The sequence below is a fragment of the Pan troglodytes genome, chromosome 12, assembly GCF_028858775.2.
Source record: "Pan troglodytes isolate AG18354 chromosome 12, NHGRI_mPanTro3-v2.0_pri, whole genome shotgun sequence".
Taxonomy (NCBI): Eukaryota; Metazoa; Chordata; class Mammalia; order Primates; family Hominidae; genus Pan; species Pan troglodytes.
In genome coordinates this window covers 60,137,540-60,158,014 of record NC_072410.2, presented here as the reverse complement: position 1 = coordinate 60,158,014, position 20,475 = coordinate 60,137,540, and the positions used below count along the sequence as shown (strand labels likewise).

General features: G+C 43.6%; 1 pseudogene; it reads right to left on the bottom strand.

The window, feature by feature from the left end:
- Positions 1 to 491: 491 nt before the first annotated feature.
- On the bottom strand, positions 492 to 1,357 carry LOC107973479 (probable ribosome biogenesis protein RLP24; annotated as a pseudogene).
- Between the last annotated feature and the right edge of the window lie 19,118 nt (positions 1,358 to 20,475).

Here is a 20,475-nt window from a genome sequence, read left to right as displayed (position 1 = left end):
AAACTGTGCCACTTTTTTAAAAAACCTTTTAAATGGCTTTATGTGCAAATAGTGAACAGATGTTGTACCCATAAATTCTACTTTCCAAAAACAGGAGCTTTTTAAAAGAAAACCACATAATAACTTTTAAAAGGTGCTGGGATTCCTCCACTTCTAGATCATTGCTAGGCTAGAAAAATAAAGTTTGTTCTATCACGAATCACAAGTTAGAACTGAGTATTCTCCAAAGTGGAAATTCTAGAGTGTAGTGTCACTCCAGGCAAAGATTATTCAGTTCTCATCCCCAACATCCACAGCTACCTATCAGAAGGGTTAAACCAGGTCAAAACAGTCCAGCATAATTAGGCTTCATCCAACAATGTCATTATGCTCTTCTAAGATACAAATAAACCAAAACAGGAAATACTAAAATTAAAATAATATTTGACACTGTCATACAAATTGTTATTTCCTTGTTGTATCCCCCACTTCTATAACATTAATAAAGGGAATATTTTACTGCAAAGAATATTTTATTTTATACATCACTGGCCATGAATTTTTGCCATTAGTTATTATACAAATGCTGCCTAGTGCCATTATCCAAATGGCATAACCATTTTATGTCCACAATTCACTTCTATAGTTATAAGTAGAATTTTCATGATTTACATAAGTACATCTATCAGTGAAGATTTAACACTGAGATGCAATCTAATGTCCGTAATATGTGACGTTTCGTAGATGGCAATGTAGGAAAGATATATTTTAATCACTTTTCATTTAAGTGACCTTATGTAAAAAGTAAAGTAATAATTTACTAGTTCCATGTCTCCAGAGGGCATTTTCAAATGTACATAAAAGAAATGGTTACAGAGATTTTTTTTTTAAGAAGCATCTTCCATGTCCACATCCTCTTGTAACTGCTGTACCATTTTCTCTTACAACTGCTTTCCTTTGCCTGCAAGAGGGGCTAGGATAAGATGGATGTTTTGCTTGACTTCTTTGAAGTTTCTGTAGCGCTTTATTTTTCTTCAATCTGTTCACTACAAATTTAGCTTGGCGTTTCTGTTTGATCTCTTCAACACTCTTTATTGCCTCAATAGTTTTATTCCATAGCTCTCACTGGTATTTGATAGGTTCATTTCTACGTTTTTCAAATTCAAATGAATTATCCACTGTAAGCTCTTTATCAGCTGCTTTCCAGAATGCTTTGGTCCACCCAACTTTGCGAGGATTGCGCTTCTTTTTAAAGTTTTTATGATATTTAGAGTTACAAAATCTGAACACCTTGCAATTGTTCTGGACAAACATCATGCTGTGGCCAGCGTAGATGGACCCCGAACAGAAATAACACTTCTCGATACACATGTTGAACCCACCAAACAAACGCCAAGCTTGAGAGCCCTGTGCCACTTATTAAATGTACCCCTATTGGAGCTTCCCAAGTGCTCTCACTTCCTAATCCCTCCCCCTTCAACTTCCCTGGCTTTCCCCCTGTATCCCCCATTTGTCTAAACTCCAGCGACTTTTCCAGCTGTCATCCATACTGGTTGGTCAGTGCCCAACTATTTAACGGTTTTAAAATATTTTGAATATCACCCCGGGTATAAGAAACTCTTTTGCGTCTCCACTGCACAATACATACCTGCTCACCATAGAAGCTAAATCCTTGTGACTGAATCCTCTGGGGCTCACAAAGTTGGAGACTATGTTTAAAACTGGCCATTTTTATGGAGGTTGCAGTGAACCAAGATTGCGCAACTGCACTCCAGCCTGGGTGACAAAAGCAAAACTCCATCTCAAAAAAAAAAAATAAATAAATTGGCCATTTTTACATGTAATAGGTGAAAGTAAAATGAAAACCTTAACTGGACTGTATGAGTTTTATCAACAAGTGTAAATCAGATATATTTATTTTTCTATGTGTACAGGTGTTTTATTGTTTTAAAAAATAAAGGGAATTTTTGAAAAAACTTTAGTTCTAGACTTTAAAATAACAGAACATACAAATGTGTTCTCTTTTTAAAGCATCTTTATGGAGGTATAAGTCACATACCATAAAATTCATCCATTTAAAACATGCAATTCAATGATATTCAAAGAATTTTACAACTATCATTGCAATCTAATTTTAGAATATTTTTATCCACTCCAAAACCTTAGCAGCCACTCCCTATTCCCTTCTGCCCTCAGCCTCTGGAAACCTCTAATCTACTTTCTGTCTCTATGGATTTGCCTACTCTGTGTATTTCATACAAATGGTGTCATAGAATATGTCAATTTTGTGATTGGTTTCTTTCACTTACCATATTGTATCAAGGTTATGAGTGCATTTTTGACATCTGAATCAAGTTGAAACCAGAAGCAATCCTGGGCAAAATTTGAAGGACACAGTAGTAACATTTGGTTTTGGTATCCTCTGACCTCTTCTTCTAGATCCAGCTCTACCTTACCCCTCAGGCCTTTCCTCCCCACGCAGTTTCCCAATTTTGGTATTATCTCCTTCCCTACAAACGAATCTCTTGTGAAATACCTGGACCTATGGAGATCTGTTTTATCTTAAAACTCCCTGAAAGTAAGGAAACATGAGCAGTAAGGACTCAATGTACTACTCTGCCCGATGGTAATTGCCTTTAGAGGATAATTCCTTAATAGCAATAATAGTTTTCATTTTGGAACCCTAACTAATGGCTGGGTTCTGCACTAAACACTTTGTAATACCTCATTCTTGGTAACTAGGAATTAGGTAATAGGTCATTCTTGCTAACCAGGCAGGAGTGTACTAGTATTTTCATTTTACAGGGAAGACGGTATGGATTCAGAGAAGTTACCCACCCAAAGCAACCCATCTATTAAATGGCAGAAGCAGGATGTCCATCAGGTGTATTTGATTTCATGGTTCATGCTCTTCATTGCTTCATTCACATAGCCCAAGACACGGGTTTTTCACATTTTAGTATCTCTGAAATTGGGATGTTTCTTATAATTGATGATGTCTTATTATACTAGGCCTTGGTTTTTCTTTCTTAGTGGCATATAAAACAGTGATGCATCTTACAGAGGTTTATATCTTTGATTTTGATAAAAGCTGGTACCAAACAATATTGACTTTCTAAAGGAATTAGCCTTTAATAATGGAGTTTTAGGCATTAGTGACAGAGGTAAAGAGAGAAGGAGTTCCCTCTCCCCTCTCCCCTCTCCCCTCTCCCCTCCCCCCTCTCCCCTCTCCCCTCCCCCCTCTCCCCTCTCCCCTCCCCCCTCTCCCCTCTCCCCTCCCCCCTCTCCCCTCTCCCCTCCCCCCTCTCCCCTCTCCCCTCTTTCCACGGTCTCCCTCTGATGCCGAGCCGAGGCTGGACGGTACTGCTGCCATCTCAGCTCACTGCAACCTCCCTGCCCGATTCTCCTGCCTCAGCCTGCCGAGTGCCTGCGATTGCAGGCGCGCGCCGCCACGCCTGACTGGTTTTCGTATTTTTTTGGTGGAGACGGGGTTTCGCTGTGTCGGCTGGGCTGGTCTCCAGCTCCTAACCGCGAGTGATCCGCCAGCCTCGGCCTCCGGAGGTGCCGGGATTGCAGACGGAGTCTTGTTAACTCAGTGCTCAATGGCGCCCAGGCTGGAGTGCAGTGGCGTGATCTCAGCTCGCTACAACCACCTCCCAGCCGCCTGCCTTGGCCTCCCTAAGTGCCGAGATTGCAGCCTCTGCCTGGCAGCCACCCCGTCTGGGAAGTGAGGAGCGTCTCCACCTGACCGTCCATCGTCTGGGATGAGAGGAGCCCCTCTGCCTGGCTGCCCAGTCTGGAAAGTGAGGAGCGTCTCTGCCCGGCCGCCATCCCATCTAGGAAGTGAGGAGCGCCTCTTCCCGGCCGCCATCACATCTGGGAAGTGAGGAGCGTCTCTGCCCGGCCGCCCATCGTCTGAGATGTGGGGAGCACCTCTGCCCTGCCGCCCCGTCCGGGATGTGAGGAGTGTCTCTGCCCGGCCGACCTGTCTGAGAAGTGAGGAGACCCTCTGCCTGGCAACCGCCCCGTCTGAGAAGTGAGGAGCCCCTCCGCCCGGCAGCCACCCCGTCTGAGAAGTGAGGAGCGTCCTCCCTCCTCGTCCGGGAGGGAGGTGGGGGGGTCAGCCCCCCGCCCGGCCAGCCGCCCCGTCTGGGAGGTGAGGGGCGCCTCTGCCCGGCCGCCCCTACCGGGAAGTGAGGAGCCCCTCTGCCCGGCCAGCCGCCTCTTCCGGGAGGGAGGTGGGGGGGTCAGCCCCCCGCCTCGCCAGCCGCCCCGTCCGGGAGGCGAGGGGTGCCTCTGCCCGGCCGCCCCTACTGGGAAGTGAGGAGCCCCTCTGCCCGGCCAGCCGCCCCGTCCGGGAGGGACGTGGGGGGGTCAGCCCCCCGCCCGGCCAGCCGCCCCATCCGGGAGGGAGGTGGGGGGGTCAGCCCCCCGCCCGGCCAGCCGCCCCGTCCGGGAGGGAGGTGGGGGGATCAGCCCCCCACCTGGCCAGTCGCCCCGTCCAGGAGGGAGGTGGGGGGATCAGCCCCCCACCCGGCCAGCCGCCCTGTCCAGGAGGTGGGGGGCGCCTCTGCCCGGCCGCCCCTACTGGGAAGTGAGGAGCCCCTCTGCCCGGCCAGCCGCTCTGTCTGGGAGGGAGGTGGGGGGGGTCAGCCCCCCGCCCGGCCAGCCGCCCCGTCCGGGAGGGAGGTGGGGGGGTTAGCCCCCCACCTGGCCAGCCGCCCCGTCCGGGAGGTGAGGGGCACCTCTGCCCGGCCGCCCCTACTGGGAAGTGAGGAGCCCCTCTGCCCGGCCAGCCGCTCTGTCTGGGAGGGAGGTGGGGGGGTCAGCCCCCTGCCCGGCCAGCCGCCCCGTCCGGGAGGGAGGTGGGGGGGATCAGACCCCGCCTGGCCAGCCGCCCTGTCCGGGAGGTGAGGGGCGCCTCTGCCCGGCCACCCCTACCGGGAAGTGAGGAGCCCCTCTGCCCGGCCAGCCGCCCCGTCCGGGAGGGAGGTGGGGGGGTCAGCCCCCCGCCGGGCCAGCCGCCCCGTCAGGGAAGTGAGGGGCGCCTCTGCCCGGCCGCCCCTACTGGGAAGTGAGGAGCCCCTCTGCCCGGCCAGCCGCCCCGTCCGGGAGGGAGGTGGGGGGGGTCAGCCCCCCGCCCGGCCAGCCGCCCCGTCCGGGAGGTGAGAGGCGCTTCTGCCCGGCCGCCCCTACTGGGAAGTGAGGAGCTCCTCTGCCCGGCCACCACCCCATCTGGGAGGTGTACTCAACAGCTCATTGAGAACGGGCCATGAAGACAATGGCGGTTTTGTGGAATAGAAAGGGGGGAAAGGTGGGGAAAAGATTGAGAAATCGGATGGTTGCCGTGTCTGTGTAGAAAGAGGTAGACATGGGAGACTTTTCATTTTGTTCTGTACTAAGAAAAATTCTTCTGCCTTGGGATCCTGTTGATCTGTGACCTTACCCCCAACCCTGTGCTCTCTGAAACATGTGCTGTATCCACTCAGGGTTGAATGGATTAAGGGCGGTGCAAGATGTGCTTTGTTAAACAGATGCTTGAAGGCAGCATGTTCGTTAAGAGTCATCACCACTCCCTAATCTCAAGTACCCAGGGACACAAACACTGCGGAAGGCCGCAGGGTCCTCTGCCTAGGAAAACCAGAGAACTTTGTTCACTTGTTTATCTGCTGACCTTCCCTCCACTATTGTCCTGTGACCCTGCCAAATCCCCCTCTGCGAGAAACACCCAAGAATGATCAATAAAAAAGAAAAAAAAAAAAAAGAAATAAATTACAACTAGAAAAAATAAAAAATAAAAAATAAATAAATAAAATAAAATAAAAAAAAGAAAACTCATATCCACACAAAAACCTGCACATGGATGTTTATGGCAGCTTTATTCATATTTGCCAAAACTTGGCGGCAACCCAGATGTCCTTCCGTAGGTGAATGGATAAATAAACAGTGATACACCCAGACAATGGAATAGTATTCACCACTAAAAATAAATGCACTATCAAGCCAGGAAAAGACAGGAGGAACCTTAAACATGTATTACCAGGTGAAAGAAGCCAACCCAAACAAACTGCATACCGTATGATTCCAAATCATTCTGGAAAAAGCAAAACTGTGGCAACAGTAAAAGGACCAGTTGTTGACAGGAGTTGGAGGGGCCAGGTAGAGCACAGAATTTTTAGGGCAATGAAACGACTCTGTATCATACTACAATCAAAACCCATAGAACGGGCCGGGTGCGGTGGCTCGCGTCTGTAATCCCAGCACTTTGGGAGGCCAAGGCGGGTGGATCACCTAGAGTCAGGAGTTCAAGACCAGCCTGGCCAACATGGTGAAACCCCGTCTCTACAAAAATACAAAAATTAGATGGGCATGGTGGCGGGTGCCTGTAGTCCCGGCTACTTGGGAGGCTGAGGCAGGAGAATTGTTCGAACCCAGGAGGTGAACAGAGGTTGCAGTGAGCTGAGATCACGCCATTGCACTCCAGCCTGGGTGACAGGGCACAACTCTGTCTCAAAAACAGCAACAAACCCCCATAGAATGTAGAACACCAATAGTGAACCCCAATGTGAACTGTGGCCTTTTGGTGATGATGATGAGTCAGTGTAGGTTTATCAGTTGTAACAAATGTACCACTGCAGGATGTCCATGGCGGGGGAGGTTGTATGTGGGTGGGGACAGGGGTACATGGGAACTCTTTGTACTTTCCACTCAGTTTTGCTGCAAACCTAAAACTGCTCTAAAAAATAAAGTCTATTAATTTAAAAAAACCTAAGGAAAGATGAAAAAAAAAAAAAAAAAAGAGAGAGAAGGAGTTGGGTTTTGAGGGGAAGCTCCTTCCTCAATGTAGCAATGTCTCACATATACAGATGCCTATCTGCTTCTTCTGTGGATAAAAGTGACCCGGTAAGTGCTAACCTCATGATGCCTTAATCACAAACACTGCTCCTTTGAAATATCTAAGTTTTTACATTTCGGTATAGACAGGTGATGGTCTTGCAACATCAGTTTACCATTGGAGTTATTCAAACAAATTGATTTTAATTGAATTTAATTTTGAAAACATCATGACATTCTTAAATGAGAGGGAGAGAAAAGGACTATCATTCACTTGCAATTATTTTTCTCATCCTTATTTTCTCTGTTTCTAATAGCACATATAGATGATAAAGTTCCAACTCTAAAAAAGTTGAGGGAATCACTGACCTACAGCAAAGTGACATTAAAATAGATTCATATTTGCAATGCCTCATATGTTTCTCCTCATGTATTTTCTTCTCACACTTTCTGCCCACATTTTTGAGAAAACGATTATAAATAAATACAAATTTTTGTGCCCAAATAGTTCCCCTCCTCACATTTTGCTTTCTGCTTTCTAGCGGAGGCATTTGAAGTGTCCTCGCAAGAGCAGAAAGTGAAGTAGAAGGAGGCAGGAGGAAGCAGGTATGTAAGTATTCACTTGTAGTTTGGTCAGGTTGCACTCACTTGCGAAGGAAAGAACAGGTGAGTACAACCTGACCAAGCTATAAATCACAGGACTGTTGGTTTTCCTGTTCTATATGGACATTCATCCACCTGAGCTGGAGTCAGGGCTTTCTTTTTCTGGAGCGATTCCAAATAGAAACTGAAAAGGAGGCCAGGCATGGTGGCTCATGCCTATAATCCCAGCTATTTGGGAGGCGAAGGCAGGTGGATCACCTGAGGTCAGGAGTTCCAGACAAGCCTGGCAATATGGTGAAACCCTGTCTCTACTAAAAATACAAAAATTAGCTGGGCATGGTGGCATGTGCCTGTAGTCCCAGCTACTGAGACAGGAGAATCGCTTGGACTTGGGAGGCGGAGGTTGCAGTGAGCCAAGATAGCGCCACTGCACTCCAGCCTGTATGACAGAGAGAGACTCCATCTCAAAAGAAGAAAAAGAAAAAAAGAGAGACAGAGAGAAAAAGAGGGGCAGGGGGGAAGGGAGATGGAGGAGAAGAGAAGGAGGAAAAGGAGAGGGAATGAGAGAGAAAAGGACTATGATTCACTTGCAATTATTTTTCTCATTCTTATTTTCTCTGTCTCTAAAAACGTATGTAGTTCATTCAACAGGCATATTTTCAGTGCTAAGGGTCAGGCATTATGCTGAAATCAGGTAACTCAAAGGAGACAGGGCGGATCCAGTTCTGCTCTCTTGGCACTTTCAGTTTAGTGGAGACGACAGACACCAGAAAAATGATTGTACAAATATATCATTACAAAATGTGACAAGTTCTATGAAGATAAGAACATAAGCATGAGCATAAATAATAAGGGGACCCAAAATAGCCTGGGAAGGCCTGCCTTCTCTGAGAAAGTGATATGTTGGGCTGAAAGTGAAGGATGCGAAGATACAGTCCTCTCTCCATGGGGAGAGAGGAATCGAGGAAGACCTTGGAGTGGGAGAGGTGGGTCCTGTTCAAGGAACCAGAGCCCAGAAGGGTCTTGGGAGGGCAAGGATGTTCTGAGAGGAGCTGGAGAACTGGATCAGACCTGCAGGGCCTTGCAGGCCACATGAATGATTCCTCCCTTTATCTTGTGAGCATTGGAAAGCCACTGAAGGGTTCTAAATGGAGATGGGGAGGGGGCTGGGGGTAACATGATCACACAGTACTTCTAACAGCTCCCTGTGGTTGCTGTCTGAGAGCAGATTGAAGGATTGTTCATGAAGGTAAGGATGAGACGTGGATTCTTGCCCCACTTGCCCAGACACGGGATGACTGAGGCAATGGATTGATGTTATCTAGTTCTTGGTTTCCTAATGAGGTTAATTGTGTCTGTTATAGCCAGCTTACATGATTGCTGTGAGATTCAGATAAAATGGTGGATAGGTGTTTTGAAGAAGCTCAAAGTGAGACACAAATACAAAAATTAATTTAGAATGGCAAAGCCCCACATAGCGAAGCTTCTGTGGTAATAATTACAACAAAACAGCTACCACTTATTAAACACATATTTTGCAGTTAGTCCTTACAGTAACAATATGAGAAAGGTATTACTGGGCCTAATTTAGAGCTGAGCAAACAGACTTAGTAAGTTAAACAATTTTCCCAAGGTCGCAGCTGCCTAGCATTAGAACTAGGATTCAAACCCAGCTGTGGCTGACTCTTAAACCACATCTCAAATCACTCTTCTTACATCTTCAATGTTTTTCTCTTAATTGATCACATTTATTGTGAGAACTACAGAAAGAATAAGTGCTTAAAATGGTAACTCATTTTGCCCTCACATCCTGTTTATGAATATTCCTTAGCTGGACAACTGGAACGATAGCAGATAAGAGCTGAATGTCAACAAGTAAGCAAGTCAAGCTCTTCCCTAGACTTGAGAGAGACTGGATAATACTTTAGGAGTGAAACAGCTGGTTATGATTATTCTGTGTTATTTACGTGGCACCAAGTAAGTTTGATTAAATAAAAAATTTGTTTCATTTGAATGTTTTGGCAAAAATGCTGTCATCCAGACAAGCAGAATAGGACAGATACCCACACACATACACACATACACACACACACACACACACTCACAATGGAATTAGTATATACATTATAAATACTAGTTTGGAGATATATATATATATATATCCACAGTGGAACTTGGCCTGGTATATATATATCCGCAATGGAATTGGGTCTGGTTTCTGAGCTTTGGACTATTCATGAGCTTAAATTTACAGCGAAGGGTCAAATATCAGAAATTCTAAGTTGTCATATACTCCTGCTTCCTTACACCAAGCTAAGCCAGTTTTGATGAAAAAAAAATTGTATGATGTGGAGTATAGATAAAAGAGCAAACAGACTTCTTTTAATAACATGAGATTTAGGAATTAAACATAGCAGGCAGAAGATCCTGTAGGAATTTCAAGTGATATTTTACGATGGTTCACTAAAGGATGTTTTAAGCCTTGGTTTACATAGCATGCTACTTTATATAGCACTCTTTATTCTTGGGATCCCTGCAAGAGGAGATATTGTATTGATATAGATAATCATCTCTGCTTCCTTCCTATCTGGCCACGTGGGAAGGGAATAAACAAAAATAATATCTAGCTTATAGGAGAAGTAGGAAAGAAGTTTTAGAAGAGTATAAAGGCCAATATAAAAAAGAAATGTGAGGTAGTGAATATTTTGAGTAGGACAATCTTATATAACGGATCTCCTAAAAGATAAATACAAGTTGAAAATGTATCTGAATGTTTTAACAGAACTTACTAAGAATTACTAATGTTATGGCCTTTTCAAGGAAATATCTACCACATTTTATAAAATACCCAAGGGTCTTATATTCATTTATCATTTACTCTTCTTTTAATTATATAATTAGTGGTTGTTCTATTCATTACACATTTATGAAGCATATGCCAGAGACTTTGGGCATTTAAAAGCTACAAAAAGACAGAATTCTTGCCCTTGGCTGCTTAACATTTGGTTGGAGGGGCCAGATATCTAATATGATTACAGGACAAAAGCAATACAACAGCTCAAAAACAAATCCCAGCCTCCTCTGAACAAGGAGGTATAATGGTTTAGAGTTTGTTGTAACCAGATCACTTGCTCTCTAACTTTTTAAATGTTTGTTTCTACTTGAGAGGAAGTACTGATATATATACAGCAGGAGGAATTAGTAACAAAACAAACACCATCTCGTCCTGCTAAAATATAGTCTAAAGCTATTCTGTTATTTAACACTACTTGTATTAATGAAAAAAAAGGGTTTTTTTTTTTTTTTCCATTTAGTAAGACAGGTGCTATGAAGATATTGGCCATATGACGTTGAGGCCACAAGCTGGGGAGAGCTGAACTGCAACATTTCATAGAGTAAATAATTTGAAGTTCTTGGTTCAATCCAGAATAGAGTGGGTGAAGATAAAGAACAGAAGGAGAGAAGAGCCAGTGAGGTAAAAGGGAGCTGGTGTTAGACTAAGGCCCCTATGATGCTTACATGCCATCTTGAAATAGTTTGCATCCTTGTGACTCAAATTCTTCTTTCTCTCACTCTTCCCCAGGTGCTGTCTGTAGTATTTTACTCTTTTGAAGGATGCTTTGTGCAGAGGAGTAGTTTGTTGTTGTTGTTATTATTGTTTGTGTGCGTAGAAGGAGCTGAGTTTTATATAATGGATCTTAAAGAGGGCACCTAAGGAAGCAGGAGGGAGAGGAGGCCCTGAGAACCTATGGCTCAGAGGAGCTCCCAGAAATGTTAGAGGATCATGACTATGAAATTTTATCCAGGTCTCAGAGGAAAGGAGGAGCAGCTGACATCCAGTTTATACAAATAAAGAAGATATGATCCACATTGATGGTGTGTATGCGTGTGTGTGTGTGCGCGCATGCATGTGGTGAGGAGGGAGGCTTAGAGAAGAGGCATTTTCATCTAAACCTTGGAGGAAATGGTGTTTTGGGATTGGCTTCAGGATGGCAGGTGGGCAATAGAGAGAGGCCTAGCATGAATGAGAACATCTGCAGACACACACACACTCTCACACACAGTGTATAAATGAGAATATTTTGACTGCAGCTGGAGATTCACTGTTTTAAGATCTCTTCTTTGCCTTGAAGAGGCATTTTTAATTCTTAATTTTTAATTCTTCTTCAATTTGCTGATGGTTCAATAAGAAATAAGGCCCGAGATCTGTGATATTCAAACTTGTTTTTAAGCAACAGAATCTTATCTTCAAACAAAATCTTATTCCAAACTGCAACATGTAAAACAGATCAACTCAGTTGCCGTGGTTAAGAGGTGAAGGTCTTGTCCTTTTGTACTCCCTCACACCCAACCCTCAGCATTCCTGGGGCTCTATGGAGCACAGCCCCAAAACCACCACCCTAGAACCAGAAAAATGAGACTGTCTCATTGGTCTCCTTTCTTGATTAAAATATGTTGATCTTGCCAGGAGAAATTCCATCCAGAAGTTTGTGCCAGAAAATGAAAAATGTCGATGATATCTAGTGCTGGCAAGGGAATGGGAAAATGGGCACACTCAGACACTCTTGGTGAGAGTATAAATTCATGCAGTCATTTTGAAGACAATACATCAAAATTTTAAATACATGAGTGATATGATCTTGTAGTTCCACTTCTAGGGACTGATGGCATAGACATACTTCTACAAAAAAGTATATGTACAAGCATATTCATTGTATATGACTGTAAAATCAGAAACAAATAGAAGAATGGTTAAATAGATTATGCTACCTCCTTATAATGGAATACTGTAGTCATTAAAATGGAAGAGATTCATATAGGGAGATAGAGAAGGATGCCTTTGATACACCATAAAGTGAAAATGCAAGTTACAAAGAATATAGTTAATATGATCCTTTTTTTTAAGCAAGCAAATAAAACCCAAATTCTATGGAAACTGTGTAAGTAGTTTTAATTTCACAGAAAAAAACCCCTCTAGAAATAAATGGTCAGTCTCCGGGGGTAGGCTTTACTTCTGGAAAAGGGGAATAGAGGTATATAGGTAAAGGGGACATACACTTTTTACCCTATAGATATTTGTATTATTTGGATTTTTTACAAAGGACACACAATAACTTTATAATTTAAAAAGCAGTGATGAGAAAGATTAAAAATAGCATCATAAAATAATTTACTTGTTTTCAAAAATGGATAGGTTTCTTCTTTTCTGTCAGTAAAGTGCAAATAATGTACCCCGTTTCCCTTATTGCCTTGGCTGCCAGGAAATCCAGAGTCAACTTTGAAACCTGAACCTCTCAGTGGCATTGACCTTTAGATCTAGAATATTCACATTCCTTTTTTTTTTTTGGTCCTACTTTTCTATTCCCAGTTAACCAACTTTTTTTCCAAAGCTTTCCAGGCTCTTTTTCCAGAAGAGATAGGTTATAGAGAAAGAAATGAACTCTGAACACTTTACTCTCAGCAGCCTACATTTTTCTGTGAGTACCAAACTCTCCAGGGTCAAGTGTGAGCTAAGTAGTCAAGGATTTACTATTTATACTTCATACTGTGGTTATTCTCACATAGGATTTGAGGTGCCTGAGGGCAAGAATCTGTGCTCTTGTAGCGATAGCAAACAGTTGGCTCTACTTTTGGGTTTCACTTTGCCTATACTCCAAATTTAAGAGCTACAAAGACAGGCAGGAGCCTCATGTGACAAGTCTTATCTTCACCCTGTAGATGGTAGGAAACCACTGAGGGTTTTTAATTAAAGGAGTAACTGGATCTGAATCATGTTTGAAAAAACAAAAACTGGCAGAGGAGAAAGTAGACTGGCGCATGGAAAGGCAGAGATGCTCATTAAATACCTGTAAAGTGGTTGGATAATTGATGGTTAAATGACCAAGGTAATTTAAAAGTCTGCATTTACTGGAAGGGCGTGTGCAGCATTTGTCAGTACTACCCGGGTGGATCACTTGGTCTGAATATAGGCTAGTAAGGCCCATATCATAAGGCCGGTAAGATTCAAAAAAGGTAAAAAAAAAAAAAAAAAAAAAAAAAAAATCTAGTTTCGCAGACTGCAATCTTAAATACAGCAAGCCATTTCATAAAGGAGAGTGTAAACGGCTCAGAGCATAAGACATATTGTGGTTTGAAAAGAAGTGAAGGCAGCAGCTTCCTAGGTAACTTGGCAGGTCGCATCTTTATTTATATAGACAGGGGCCAGTTCTCTTTGCTAAAAGTGATGAAGACACATCTGCCTCACCTCTGACGGAAATGTGGCACCAACAAAGGACACCAGCTTGGGGTCAGCCTGCTTCAGGCCCTGATTCTTTCACTTATTAACTACATGACCTTGAACAACCCCTCAGAGCCAGTTTCTTCATTTGTAAATGGAAGGTGGGAGGGTAAAACTTCCGCGGGTGAGAGGGTAAAACAAAGAGAGCATGTTAATCCTCAGGGACAAGCGTGACTTATTTTTTATCTTATTTAAAAAAAAAATAGACTTTGTAACCTCCCTTCCCCTCCCCACCCCCCATTTAAGAATGCGGTTTTTGTTATTTATTAACTCAAATAGCCTGCGGGGGGTGTTTTGGGTCTTCCGCACACTGAACAGCTTGCAGAATTAATAGCTGGTCTGGTTCTCCCTTTAGATCTGGGGGTGGGGGTCAGGCACAGAGACGATAATCACCTGTCCTGGAACTCATACCTCGCAGGGAGTGGGGACATCCCCTTTATTGTCACTGCCCAGCCCAGCCCCTGACTCTTGCTGCGGTCCACAGCTCTGAACCTACCCCCAAAGCATTTGAGGTTGCAGGCCTGGTACCCCTCCCCGCTCCGCCCTGCTCACTCCTGGCCAGCCTTCCTGGGCTGTTGTTGCGGGTAATTCTTGTGCGCTCCGCGGGGGCGGGTCCCCATCCGCCGCTTCAGGCCTGCGGGCTCTGAGGGTCCTGCCCACTGCGGAGCAGGTGTTGCAGGAATCAGTGACTCAAAAAATGTCGCCAAGTTAATATTGATATTATGTATGGATTATATTTTAAATGCATATGAATCAGGGACTTCATGGTTAAAACAAAGTCCATGTTAAACCTCCCTCCACAATGCCTAACAAATATGGGGGTTCTCAGCTCCTTGCTGTCCCTGAGCAGCCCTAGAAGCCCCTTGGCTGGGCGTGGCAAGATGGAGAAGGGAGAAATAATCCAGGTTCTAGTGAAAAATCTTGTCCTTGCGACTGGTAGGTACAGTCGCTGTCAACCCACAGTTCTCCCAAAAGGCGAGGTCCTTCCTTCGGCTCAGCCTGCTCCCTCTCTCCTCGCCTCCCCATCTCTAGGACGCGGGAGGTGGGAGCCACTGCGCTCCCGGAGACGCCGCCCGTGCCGTGTCAGGTTGTCCCCAAGTGCGCTTGCCGTGAGTTTCTGCCGCGTGACTCACCCGTGTCCCTCGCTCTCGGCCATCGGAACAGCAGAAGCGGGTCGGGGAGAGCGCGCTGCCCTGACACCTGCACCCCATCCCCACCTCCAACTCCATCTCCAGAATTTAGCCTTCGCGGAGCCCAGCGGCTCTAGCCAGTCTCTTTACTTGGCGGCAGGTGGTGTGGGGGTGCGAAGGAAGGGGAGATGCGGTGAAATCAAAGTACTTTTTGTAAAGTGTGGTTGTGTGAGTACATATACACACACGCATTTTTCTGGGGCGAGTGTCAAAAGGACCAGTGACTCAAAAATGTTAATAAATTAATATGAATATTATGTGTGAGTTCTATTTCAAATGCATTGAGATCAGGGACTTGATAGTTAAAATAAACATGCCCATCCCCCCACCAAAAAAAAAAAGAAAGAAAAAAGTTCATTTAAACCTCTTTCTGGTGGGGTGTGGTGGGTCATGCTTGTAATCCTGGCACTTTGGGAGGCTAAGGCGGGCAGATCACCTGAGGTCAGGAGTTGGAGACCAGCCTGGCCAATATGGTGAAATCCCGTCTCTACTAAAAATACAAAAAATTAGCTGGGCATAATGGTGGGCGCCTGTAATCCCAACTACTCAGGAGGCTGAGGCAGGAGAATCGCTTGAACCCAGGAGGCAGAGGTTGCAGTGAGCCGAGATCAGGCCACTGCACTCCAGCCCAGGCTACACGGCGAGACTCCGTCTCAAAACAAAACAAAACAAAACAAAACAACCTCTTTTCACCATGCCTGACAAATATGGGGGTTCTCAGCTACTTTTCCCTTTTCAAATATAAATCTGTAAGGAGTACCCTTCTCAAAGATCCCCGAGGCCTGTAATAGGTCATCTTTGCCTTTGCTGATGTGTCCTGCTTTAACATTCCTGGGAATACGTATTTGCTGTACACAACAAACTCTATTATCTTATTGCTTTCACTAGCAGATGAGGAAAATGGGGAAGAATGTATATTTATAGGGTTCAACCACATGCCAGGCACATTGTACAGTATCTTTTTTCATCTCTGTATCTTCAATCCCTATTTCACATATGAAGAAATGGAGGCAAAAGAGATCAAATAACCTGCCCCAAGTCACAGTATTTGAATCTGGACCTCAAAACCCTTTGGAGCCAAAGTCAATACCTTTTTTATTCTGCCAAGAGTTCCCTGAGGGGAAAATTTTAATTACTTGTAAAATTCACATTTTAATACTAAAACATTTTAAGCCCCTCCCCTTTAAAAAGGGTATGTACTGTCTCATAATTCATCAGTATATAGGAGATGGGATCTCAGTACTTCCACTTAAACCCTCTGGTCTCTGGTCTTGCCTCTTCTGGAGATGCCCCTCTTCAGTGGAGCCTGTTCCATGCCAAAGATATGAGACTTGAAGGGTTTTCTACCGCTGCAGGCTGCAGTGGTGGAAAGCAAAGCAGTTTGACATCTCACAGTACCCAGATTAACCTCGTCTAGTGTATCCCCTTGCATGTATGCTTAAGTAGCATTATTAAAGGTCCCCTTCTGTCACTTTAGCCTTGACATATGCCAAGTCTCTGGAACGGGATAGTGGTAAAACAAAATTTGTTTTTGTCAAGTATTTTTTGAAGGAGTGTATGGATATGAGAAAATGGATATAGTGGGAGAGGATGTCCTAACTTTAGTCCAAACTCAGAAGCTGGAATTTAGATTTATGTGATGAACTGGTTACGTTGGGTATCTATCCTCATGTGGGAAAAGGGGGTCCTGAGGAAGCCTTTAAGAGATAACATATCTTGAATAAAGAGTGATGCAGGCAAACTTGATCCAGTAACAAAATTTGAGTGGCAGGAAGGGAGGAGAATGTACATCTTAGCATTTGCCACCAGGAGGGACTCCCCTGATGGTCAGTTTGGTTAATATCCAAGAATCTCAGAGAAGAGAGTCATGTCCACCTTGGGTAATAGCTGTCCTACACCAATCAACTCTGACCAAAATATAGGATCATGTAAGAACGTGTCAGCCGTGAGGTGGGCCATGCTGAGGGGCTTCTGGAGAAGAGGAGGAAGTGCTGAGCAGGCAATCTCATAGATGTTTCCCACATTAAGCCCCTAGCAGAAGTCATGCCTGGATCTGAAGGTTAGCTGTCATTGCCATGCCAATGCACTGACTTCATCATCAGCACATTTGAATAAGTATAAAAGAGGTACAGTTGATTCTAAAAAGGCTGTCTAAAAAAGTTAACAGCGTTCTCAGTTAAGATAGTGAATTGAAGGTATGTACTGTAGTCCCCTCTTATCTGCAGTTTTGCTTTTTGTGGTTTTTGTTACCCCAGTTAACCGCAATTTGAAAATATTAAATGGAACATTCCAGAAATAAACAATCATAAGTTTTAAATTGCATGCCTTTCTGAGCAGCATAATGAAATCTTGTGCCATTTCATTCTGTCCAGCATGGAATGTGAATTATCTGTTTGCCCAGCATATCCATGCCATATATGCTACCTGCCTGTTAGTCCTCAACACCCTCTGCTCCTGACATCCAACCATCAACATCTTCATGACTTAATGATCTAGAATCACCTGAAGCAGATGATTCTCCTTCCTACTGTCAGAAGGTCAATAGCAGCCTAATGCTACATCACAATGCCTACATCAGTCACCTCACTTCATCTCATCATGTAGGCTTTTTTTCATCTAGCATCAAAAGAAGGGTGACTACAGTACAATAAGATGTTTTGAGAGAGACATTCACATAACTTTTATAATAGTATATTATTGCAATTATTCTTAGATATTTCTATTAATCTCCTACCTAACTTATAAATTAAACTTTATCATAGGTATGTATGTATAGGAAAAAATATAGTTCATATAGGGTTTAATACTATCTGCTGGTTTCAGGCATCCACCATGGCTCTTGGAACATATGTCCTACAGATAAGGGAGGACTACTGTATCTAATTTTACTTTCTTCTGACATAACTAAAACCACATTAAATAAATTTTTACAAAAGACAAACATACCAGTATAGGAAAGATGATAAGGAGCAACAAAATTTTGGAAGCTGGAAAGCAGATGGACAAGCCAAAAAAGCTGAGTCCTAAGCTGGCTTCAAACCACAGAATCTTCAAAAAGCTCAGTAATTGGCAGCATCAGGTATACCTGTGACTTAAATAAGGAAGAAAAAACAACTTGAGAAGCAATTGGATTCCTAGCTGCCTATTTACTCTTTATGGTGCCAGGTGACTTCCTCCCCTGTCCCAGCAGAAGTCTGGAGTTTTTGTGTTTATAGGTATGGCTGACAGCAGGACTTCCTACTGAGGGGAAAAACGAGTTCATATATTCTGACTCCCCACCCCTTTTCTTTCACCTGTTTCTCAGTCAAGCCCTCATCTACCAGGCAGGAGATCAGAAAATTCTCTGGGGAATCTGACCAGAACAAGGGGGGAAAAAAAAGCAAAGACACTCACTTCAGGGGTCTGCCAAGAAACTGTACATCTGGATTATCTTTAAGTTCAAAGTCAACAAGCCCTGCCCACTTGTCTAGTGCTTTTAATCAGCTTTTTTAGTGCAGAAAACCAAGGATTACTAGATGATATGGTTTGGCTGTGTCCCCACCCAAATCTTATGTTGAATTGTAATTCCCATAATCCCCACGTGTGGTGGAAGGGACCAGGTGGAGATAATTGAATCACAGGAGCAGTTTCTCCCATTCTGTTCTCATGATAATGTGTTAGTTCTCACGAGATCTGATGGTTTTATAAGGGGCTTCCCCCACTTCACTGGGCATTTATTCTTCTCCTTTCTGCCTCTGTGTTTGTTTCTCCTTCCGCCATGATTGTAAGTTTCCTGAGGCCTTTCCAGCCCTGCGGAACAGTGAGTCAATTAATCCTCTTTCCTTTATAAATTACCCGGTCTCGGCTATATCCTATAGCAGCAGAAGAATGGACTAATACACCAGATATCTGAGGACAGTCCCCAGTGAAAAAGATAGAGACTTAAATAAGTACAAAAAAAAAAAAAAAAGCAACATGAAGCAATGGAGACTATGCAGGGAGAAGAAAACAAACAAGATTTCTCATATCCTCAGATAATAGACAAATGCTGCATACATGAAAGAAGAATAGGAGTAGAATAGTATATAAAAGGTCATTTAGAGAACAAAAAGAGCTCTTAGAAATTAAAAAAAATTAAAAGACTAGGATGTAAGATTAAAAATTTTCTCAAAGTAGAAGGTTAAGGATTTTTCTCAAAAAGTAGAACGAAGAGTAGACAGAGGAGAGAAAGGGTAAGGAAATGAGAGGTCTGTTCTAGAAGGTTTATTATCCAAATTCTAAGAGCTCCAGAAAACATAAATGGAGCAGAGAAAATTATCAATGAAATAATTCAATAAAATTTCTCAGAACTGATGAACATGAATTGCTAGAACAAAAGGGCCTGTATGGATGAAAACAGACCCTCACAAAGGCATGTTGTAAATTTTTAGAACTCTGGGGAAAAAAGAAAATTATGTAAGCTTCTAGAAAGGCATAAACAAGTCACACAAAGTTAAGAATCCAAATAATTTCAGACTCTCAACAATGTACTATAAACAAGACAAGGGAGCAATACCTTTAAAATACTGAAGGAAAATTATTTCAAAGCTAGAACTTTATACCCAGCCAAACCATCAATCAAACAGGGCTACTGAATTGTACAATTCCAGGGAGCAATATTCAGAATGCAGTGTTAAACAATAAAGTGGCTCACATTCAAGAAAGAGGACAGAACAATGACATTTTCAGACATTTAAGTCTCAAAAACTTATTTCACATGCACCCTTTCTCAAACTACTGGGGAATGTGTTCCACCAAAAAAAGTAAACTAGGAAAGAGGGAGACATGAGATATAGACAGGGCTGACTTTGTGGATATCACCCCATATACTCACACAGGATACTGCACATAGAAGGACCCCATACTTGGTTTAATGCTCTGCTGTTGTCATCTTGAAATTCTTATAATTTTTTAACAAGGGACCCCAGGTTTTCATTTTGCACTGGGCCCCACAAATTGTGTGGTCTGATCTTGGATACAATAAGTACATGATCCATCCCAGGTGAAAGGCAAAAGGAATCCTCATAAGGACAGTGAAGAGAGATTCCAGGACAGCTATCAACAGACAGAGGGCAACTGTTTCAGAGAGGAGCATGAGACTCAAGAGACAGACACGTTGGTGACCTTCATAGCCAAGTTTTCACTGCTATTTTACTCTCTTTTTCAACCCCAGGATAGAATGCTTGAGTGAGCTTGTCCAGATTCTTACTGTGTCATGACCTTTTGCTGAAAAAGCTCCAGCTCTCTATTCCATACCCTGCTGCTTGCATCAGTTGAGGACATTCATTGCATCTCACCAAAGATTGTGCTTAAACCTACATCTGAGAGCTGGAGGTGAGTTAGAAAATAGCATCCCCTACCCTCTGACTTTATTTCTGCCTGACTTCAATACCAGGCTCACCTAAGAACATTGCCAGGTGCTCAGACTGCATGGAGCCCTGTGTTTCCTAGGACTGGTGTATGACCTTGGCCACTAACTTCCCCAGAAAGGGCTCCTGTAAATGCTTAAAGAAGCTGTTGCCGAGAAATTCTGTTGCATTCATGCCTGAGGTTTCAACTAATAGAACTTTGATA